Source organism: Medicago sativa, chromosome 6 (genome assembly GCF_051527215.1).
Source record: "Medicago sativa cultivar Bolivia chromosome 6, Bolivia_mono, whole genome shotgun sequence".
In the NCBI taxonomy this organism is placed as follows: Eukaryota; Viridiplantae; Streptophyta; class Magnoliopsida; order Fabales; family Fabaceae; genus Medicago; species Medicago sativa.
Window position 1 is genome coordinate 47,866,875 of NC_140754.1, and position 7,735 is coordinate 47,874,609.

Here is a 7,735-nt window from a genome sequence, read left to right on the forward strand (position 1 = left end):
CAATTGTTTGAAATTCGTCAAATTTCCACAATATGCAACACATTACACGTAAAGTACATTAATTTATAATAAATGCAAAACTCAAATATATTTATATATATATATATATATATATATGTATATAATTCATTAAAGGTTAATTACATATTATCCAAAAAAATTGGTCATTACATTATATATCCCAAAAAATACGTCGACGCATATCGACCAAAAGACGGATGAACACCGACTAAAAAGTGTCATATTTCACCTAATGAAATTAAATCATCTAAATGTTCCAAACACATCTTCAAAGTCTTCGTTTGCTTTAACCGGAGTGTCATTCAACAAAATTGGATTGTCTTGATTTGTTGATTTTTTTGGTGGAACCGGTGTCTCTCGTAGCTCAATCTCCATGAGTGCTCGAAAATGATCGTGTTGATCCAAAAATTCATCCTCCCATGTTGCCGCCTCTTCGCTCTTGTGTAACTTCCACTCTGTAGATGATGGAGGTAGTGGGCAACCATCTTTCAACGAAAGAAGGACAAAATGATTTGGGATTAGACCAAGGCAAATCATGTTGCTTTTCGGGTTAACCGGAGGCCTACCTCTAAGTGGGAAAAAAGTCTCTGAGACTCCAATATCAAGGGTAGTCATCTCTAATACTGGCCTAATGAAACAAGATGCAACGATGTGTCCCATATTCGGCAATGTCAACCATTTGTCGGGAGGTGCAAAACTACTAGCATTTTTGGGAGGATGCAATCCATCCAAGATGTAGTTGTAACGGCGCTCGCTCGCATATATCTCGATGTATTTGTTCCTATGCTCTTTCAACTCTTTAATAAGTGCTCTCCGCACCATAACATGACTTTCTTCCGTCAAACCCACGGATTCGGCTATAGCCTAAACCCACAATGTCCATCGCCAATAACATCCACAATTCCCTCAATGTATGGTCTCATGAATTTTGGCATGTAATACATAGGACTCGATGGATCATAATTTCTTGAAACCAAGCTAGGCTTAGGAACCGGAACCGGAGAAATGCCAATGCGAGCACCTTTTCTTTTAGGTTGTGAAGATTTTTTTCGTGGTGAAGATTGACTTTCCGGATATTGAGAATCAATAGTCTCCTATGAAGATGGAATCCTACGTGTCGTTTTTGGTGTAGTTTTGATTTTTTTTGGAAGCTCCTTTGGTTGCCACCTTTCTTGGAGGTGGTGACAACATTGTGGTATCCGAAAACGCTAACAACCGCAAACCTTCTTTGATTTCTAGTTTCATTTGGAACGGAACTCTTTCGAGACGTTCTTGGATACCACGCCATTCTTCTGCGACCGAAAACAAATCTTCATTACTTTCTTCTTCACCCATATACAACTTATGCCAATGCGGGTGTATCTCATCCAATCGAATGGGCTTGTTGTGACGAATTTTCATAGCAATGAAGCATGCACAAGGTAGGCCATACGACATCCTTTGAACACAACCGCAAGTTTTCTTCTTCATGCACAAGGTTTTCCTAGCACGGTCTTTTTCCACAAAAATAAAGTTCATGGCTTGTCTAGAAACGTGACCCCCCAACCCGGAGTACAAAGTGACATCTTTGTATCGATGTTCCAAGACCATAACGCTCCTACCAAATGATGATTGTATCTCCCCAAACCAGTTTGCCAACATCTCATCTATTTTTTCCCAACAAGTACCCAAATCACCTTTGGAGGTGGACAAATATTCCTTCACCACACCTTGAGCTCCTTCAACTCTGTTTGTGGTCCTGTACCCAAGATGTAACACAAGGTCCATCCATGCCCTCACTAATTTGTCCTTAAAAGGCTTCAAAATGGTAGTTTCAACATAGTGAAGAAACTTTGGATAATCCTTACAAGCATCTTGGAATTCCAATAGATTACCCGCATATAACTCTTGAGTAGGAGATTCAACAAATTTTTCCCATGCATCAAATATGGTATCAACTAACTTACTATGCTTCTCCTCGTCGACAATCTTCTTTTTCCCATCCACCACAACAACATTTTGTTTAACTTTACAATCGGTGATGATTCTTGATCTAACATTTTTGCAAACATGGAAATAACAAAGTATTGCACTACTATCAGGGAGAACATTTGCTACGACTTTCATCATACCCGTGTCCCTGTTGGTCACTACCACCTTAGGCATATCACTATTTGGTCCAAGAAGTTTAAGCAACATTTGCAAAGCCCAATTAAAGTTATTCTCCTTCTCCGATGTCATAAATGCAAAACCAACCGAATATGTCAAATAGGTTGAGGTGACTCCAACTATTTCAAACAATGACATCCTATACAAGTTGGTTTTGTGCGTGGAATCCATTATCAAAACAGTCGAAAAATTGTCAAACAACTTTACCGATGTTGGATGAGTCCAAAATATGTCTTGAACGGTTTGACTTTCCTTTTTTCTCTTACGTAATAAACATATCCATTCTCTTCCAACTTTGAGATTAGAAATTGCATCTCCGTCAAGTCACCCCTTTTTGCCTTTTTGAACTTATGACGTTCATTGTAGACTTGCTTGATATTTGTCATGGACTCTTTCCTTTTCTTCTTCAAATTTTTCAATATTTTTTGGTTTCACCAAAGAATTGGTCAAGTCATGTACAATCTTCTTGTCGTCCTCCATTAATCTTCCGGCAAGAAGGTTCCCTGCTACATATGGCACCATCTCATGGTTGTGAACGGCATTAAGAATAGCCAATTTCCAAGAACTGTCTTCCCTGACGACATATCCACGCACCTTGAACAAACACCCACATTTTCTTGATCCCGTTGCTTCATGCTTCACTTTTGTCTTCGGTACTTTGTGCTCGCCACTCCGTTCACAAACCAACTCCAACACAGCATTTCTACCTTCACAAGATCTTCTAATGATAACCGTAAATTCAGCCCTATTTGCTTGTCGACGAACCCAACCGAGCAATTCGTTTTTATCTTTCCATGTATCTCAGGTAAAAAAAAAATGAACTGTGTCCACTTCATTGTCAAGAAGTTTCCACACATCGGAATTGACGTTTGAAACCTCAACTTTAACGGAAGCTTCAACCTTCACGGAAGCTTCGACCTTAATGGAAGCTTCAACCTTAACTGAATCGACAACACTTGGGTTTCGATCACCCGGATCATCACCCGCATTCTGAACCATATCTATAAATAAACAACATATAATTGCTAAAATAATCAAGGCTTAATTGCAGTTTTAGCCCCCTAAAAAAAAACTACAAAACCGCCCCCTAAGTTTTGCAACTGTAGCAGTTTTGGCCCCCCAAGGCAAAAAAAAAAAGACACATGGCACCTCACTTAGGGTGCCACGTCAGCGTAGACCGAGTCAAAATTGGCCTTGGGGGCCAAAACTGCCACAGTTGCAAAACTTAGAGGGCGGTTTTGTAGTTTTTTTCTTAGGGGGCCAAAATCGCAACTTTGGGAAAGTTAGGGGCCTAAAACTGCAATTAAGCCAATAATCAATAAACATGTATCTAATATCATATAATAACATAAACAAACCAAAAAAACAAAAGAGAAAAAAATTTGAATTTTTTTTTTTAGGTAGTATCATTGCCAAATGAAGTTTTGAAATTTTCTCTTAAGTGTCCAGCGGCAGTTAACAGCCGTTGACTCCCAGTGGTAGTTAACTGCCGTTGCAGTTCGTGACAGTACAAAAAAACAGCAAAAATCAATCAAATGTAAACGAGTTAAAACTTGCAATACATGTTCTTTGATGCATATTGTGTGTAGAAACGTCCTATCAATCGATCAACAATGATTTGGAACCATGATTTTGACACAAAAATTTTGTAATGTAGATTTTTTGAGATATGGTAATGGCGAGGTAAGGTGATGAGTGAATAGGAGGTAGGAGTTTTCTGGTTTTGGGGGGAAAAAGCGGTTTTGGGGGAAAAAAGCAATGACAGTTAACTACCGCTGATGCCAGCAGCAATTTCCAATGATAGTTAACTACCGATGGAGACCCTAACGTAATTTACATGTGTCAATGTGAATTTATCAATTTCAAAAAAACAATTTTCTAAAATTAATGGATATATCATGGTCCAAGTCAGCACTAACATAACTATTGACCATTTCCCTTCAAAATAAAAAACTGATTCGATGGAATAATCTAATTAAAAAAAAATAGTAGTAGTAATATTTTAGGGATTTGATAAATCGCTTGTGTGTAGGGTACGAACTTATTAGTAACCACTGAAACCTCGTATCCCTTTCATCACTCATTCACAATCTTTCATCGCAAACTGCAATCCTCTGTGAAATGAACTTCCACTCAACCTACCTGGTAACTACATTACTCTATTTCTTTTCACTTTCGTTTTTTTATTGTTTCTACGTTTGTTTTATCTGTTAGTTAGATTCAAACTATTGCATTAGGGTCTCTTTAGATTTAATTTGAATTTGAGCTTGGTCAAAGAAAATCGAATGTTTTATTGAAAGTTCGATGTTTTGATTTTTGTTAGATATAAAGAAAGTTTTAGAGGTATATATATTCATGGAAGAAGTAGAAAAGAGGTATATGTCCACAGTTGTTGGTGAAACCGTAGACGAGTCTGTGGAATGTGGTGGTCAGATAGTTGAGGATTTGAGTGGAGAAGCTGGGATTGAGAATGCCGCAGTTAAGTTTGATAGAGTGGTTTCGGAAAGGGAAGCGAGGTATCAATCAATAGTTGGCACTGACTCTTGGACTATGGAGGATGCTGCTGGGGCCGCAGGTCACTCGGGGACATCACTGTTTGCTGACATTTTGAAATCGATTGATTCAATACTATACACGAATTGGAATGACGGTAAAGTTGACCGCAACTCCAGTATTGTTGATATTGAGGAAATGTCAAATTTTGGGAATGATAAATTTGATGCCAACTCTAATATTGTTGTTGATATCATGGAAATGATAGATTCAATATTGAATATGCCAATTGTGAACGATAAAGTTGATGGCAGAGCAAGTATTGTACATGAAGTTGTCTGTGGAACTGAAGTTGAAAAGTGTAATGCAATGGAGCAAGTAATAGCTGACAAGGATGTGAGGGTGTTTCTTCTTTGAATACTGAACAATCTGATGTACGTGAGGGGATGGAAATTGATGTTGAAGATCAACAAGGAACAGAAAGAAGTCGAACAATGAATCGAACTGTCGAGGTTAAAGGTAAGATATCTGCTGATCTCATTGGTGTTTTTTTTCCAGCTTAATTAGTAGTTGAAATTGAAATTGTAGTAAATGAGAATCTCGTTTAGTTTCTAGATAGTGATGCTTGTAGTTCTGTTGGTGCAGGATTGCTGGTATCTATTGAGGGCGAGGAAAATTTTCATGCTAATGCAATTGTAGAAGAAGGCACTCAAATTACTGAGAAAGGGAGCCACGTACTGTTGCATGATGGAAAGGAAAAACTCAACGAGGAGTCAAATATGAGGCAAAAGGTTGAAGAGCAAGAATGCATTGACAAGGACAATTCATTTTTTGTTGACGAGGAACAAGATTTGTTGGAAGTTATTGAGTATGCAACTCCTGTTGTTAATACAGTTGATCAAGCTGGTCCTAGAAATTTAAATAATCAAAGCAGCGCATCAAAAGCGTAAATATAATTTCAAGGATACTATGCATCCAGCAAAGAAGGAAAAAGGGATGTCAGACCCAATGAATGGTTCTCTGGATTCTCCAGACGGTGATTGTTGGACTCCAGTTCATCTGGTTTCACCTGAACATTCCAAGAAAAGGAGCACCTTCGATCACTTTGATGATGACTTCAAAATGCAAACTGGGAAAAAAACAATTTCTGTTGCAGAAGTTTCAAATACCACAAATTCATCGTTTACAATTGGTGACTGTATTCGTAGGGCTGATAGTCAACTCACTCAGAAGACAGATGTAGACATTGGTGTTTTTCTTGAGAATAGATTGGATGTTTCTCCTAAAACTGTTGAGCATGACGAGAACACAACAGAATATTCGTCTCTAGTTGATATGTTATCTTCACTTCAGTGTTTGGCACAAAAACCCCATGGAGAACATACTTTTCTCAATGGCATAGGCAGCTTCTTCTCTGATTTCAAGAATTCTGTAATTGTGAGTGCCGATTGGAAAGAGATTTCACGTACGGATGAACTTGGCACCATGAGGAAGAAGAAACCACCCATAGCTGGAACTGGATTTGTTACATTTGAGCATTTGAGTGACTTGCATTGTACAGACTGGGTCATTGACAATGGCAATGAAGAGAAACCAGTGCAACAACCATTGCTGAAAAACTAGAAAAAGAACGAACAACTTGTCGCTGCTAAGCCACCAAAGCCAGCCCAAGTTAATCGTGGGCCCTATTCCTGGGAATAAAATTCTAAAAGCAATCATGCTGAGACTCCTAACAAACCTCCTGGTTATATAAATGAGAATGCTCCTGCTGAGCTTGTTATGAACTTCGCCGAGTTCAAATCTGTTTCCTCAGAAACAAACGTTAACAAAATGTTTAGGCGTTTTGGAGGACTAAAGGAATCTGAAACAGAAGTTGACATAGTAAACAGCCGTGCAAGAGTGGTCTTTAAGAAGCGTGCAGATGCAGAGGTAGCTCTAGGTAGTGCTAAGAAGTTCAAAATATTTGGCTCAGTACTCGTAAATTACCAGCTTAATTACACTCCAAGCGTGTTCAAAGCTTTGAGAAACAAAACATGATTAAAGATCCAATTATCATGGGAAGGCTGCTTTAAAATGACCTTGTTTGTAAAGCAAGTAATGGTGTATCCAACTTTTGATGGGTAAGCTTTAAAATGACCTTTTTTGTAAATTTCTTTGGTAAGGTTTAGATTTCATATTCTGTTCTGTAGTTGATCAAATGGGAAAATTGGTTACAGTTCTCAACAAAATGAGTATTTATACTAACATAGTTGGTTAGTCCAGTTATTATTCTATTACTTTTATTATACAAATCTTAGACTTGATGGTCCATGAAATATTCATATCGTTTTTATTTTATTTTATTTTTAAATAAAGGAATACTCTAATAAACAGCAATCTTTGTTATCTGTATACTGTGAAAATTATCCGAGACATGAAATTGGATGCTGCTAAACCAGAGTAATTAGCTAGCAGCTACATCAGATAAAAAATGTATCACAGTAAATAAATTACCGTTAAATGAGATATTTTAGCTTCTATTACCTGAGACAATTTCATTGCCTTCCCAGTACAGTTTTATAACTTGAGCGATACAGTTTTATGGAGTTATAGAATTGAGAAGTAGTATCAAACAATCTTCAAGGTCTTTCATCAAACAATCTGGTTGAGCGGTATGAAACAAATTGTACACACTTAAACAAATATGTTGGTAGTTGAGGTGGCTTCACTGCAACCTTTGTGTCATGCCATTTAGGTACTTAATAGGTTGAATGCAAAGATATTGTTCAGACAAGAGGGAAAAATTAAAGGAGCAAGTAATTTAAATATGTACCCTGCCTGCAAAACCCTATGAATGATGCAGAGGCATGGACATTTAATGTAATGGAAATGAGGCAAAAGATATAGTTTTAAATTTTTTTGAATATCCTATAGGTGTTGTTTTTCATTGGTGTAGATTATTAGAATCATGCTATCTTATTGAAGTGGGAGTGGCCAGTAATGAAAGCAGAAACACATCACTTGCTGGTGTAAATGAGCTGATCATTTCAGAAGGCATGACCAGAATTATAAGTATCTTTATCACCCTCCCCAA

The 7,735-nt window shown here is 37.6% G+C and overlaps 2 pseudogenes across 1 annotated transcript; one reads left to right on the forward strand and one right to left on the reverse strand.

The window, feature by feature from the left end:
• Nucleotides 1–264: 264 nt before the first annotated feature.
• Nucleotides 265–3,168, reverse strand: LOC146915515 (PKS-NRPS hybrid synthetase cheA-like; annotated as a pseudogene).
• A 1,009-nt stretch (nt 3,169–4,177) lies between these two features.
• Nucleotides 4,178–6,977, forward strand: LOC146915516 (uncharacterized; annotated as a pseudogene). The gene is made up of 4 exons (XR_015014635.1): nt 4,178–4,314; nt 4,493–4,819; nt 4,931–5,181; nt 5,308–6,977. The product of XR_015014635.1 is annotated as an uncharacterized LOC146915516 (transcript).
• The last annotated feature ends 758 nt before the right edge of the window (nt 6,978–7,735 follow it).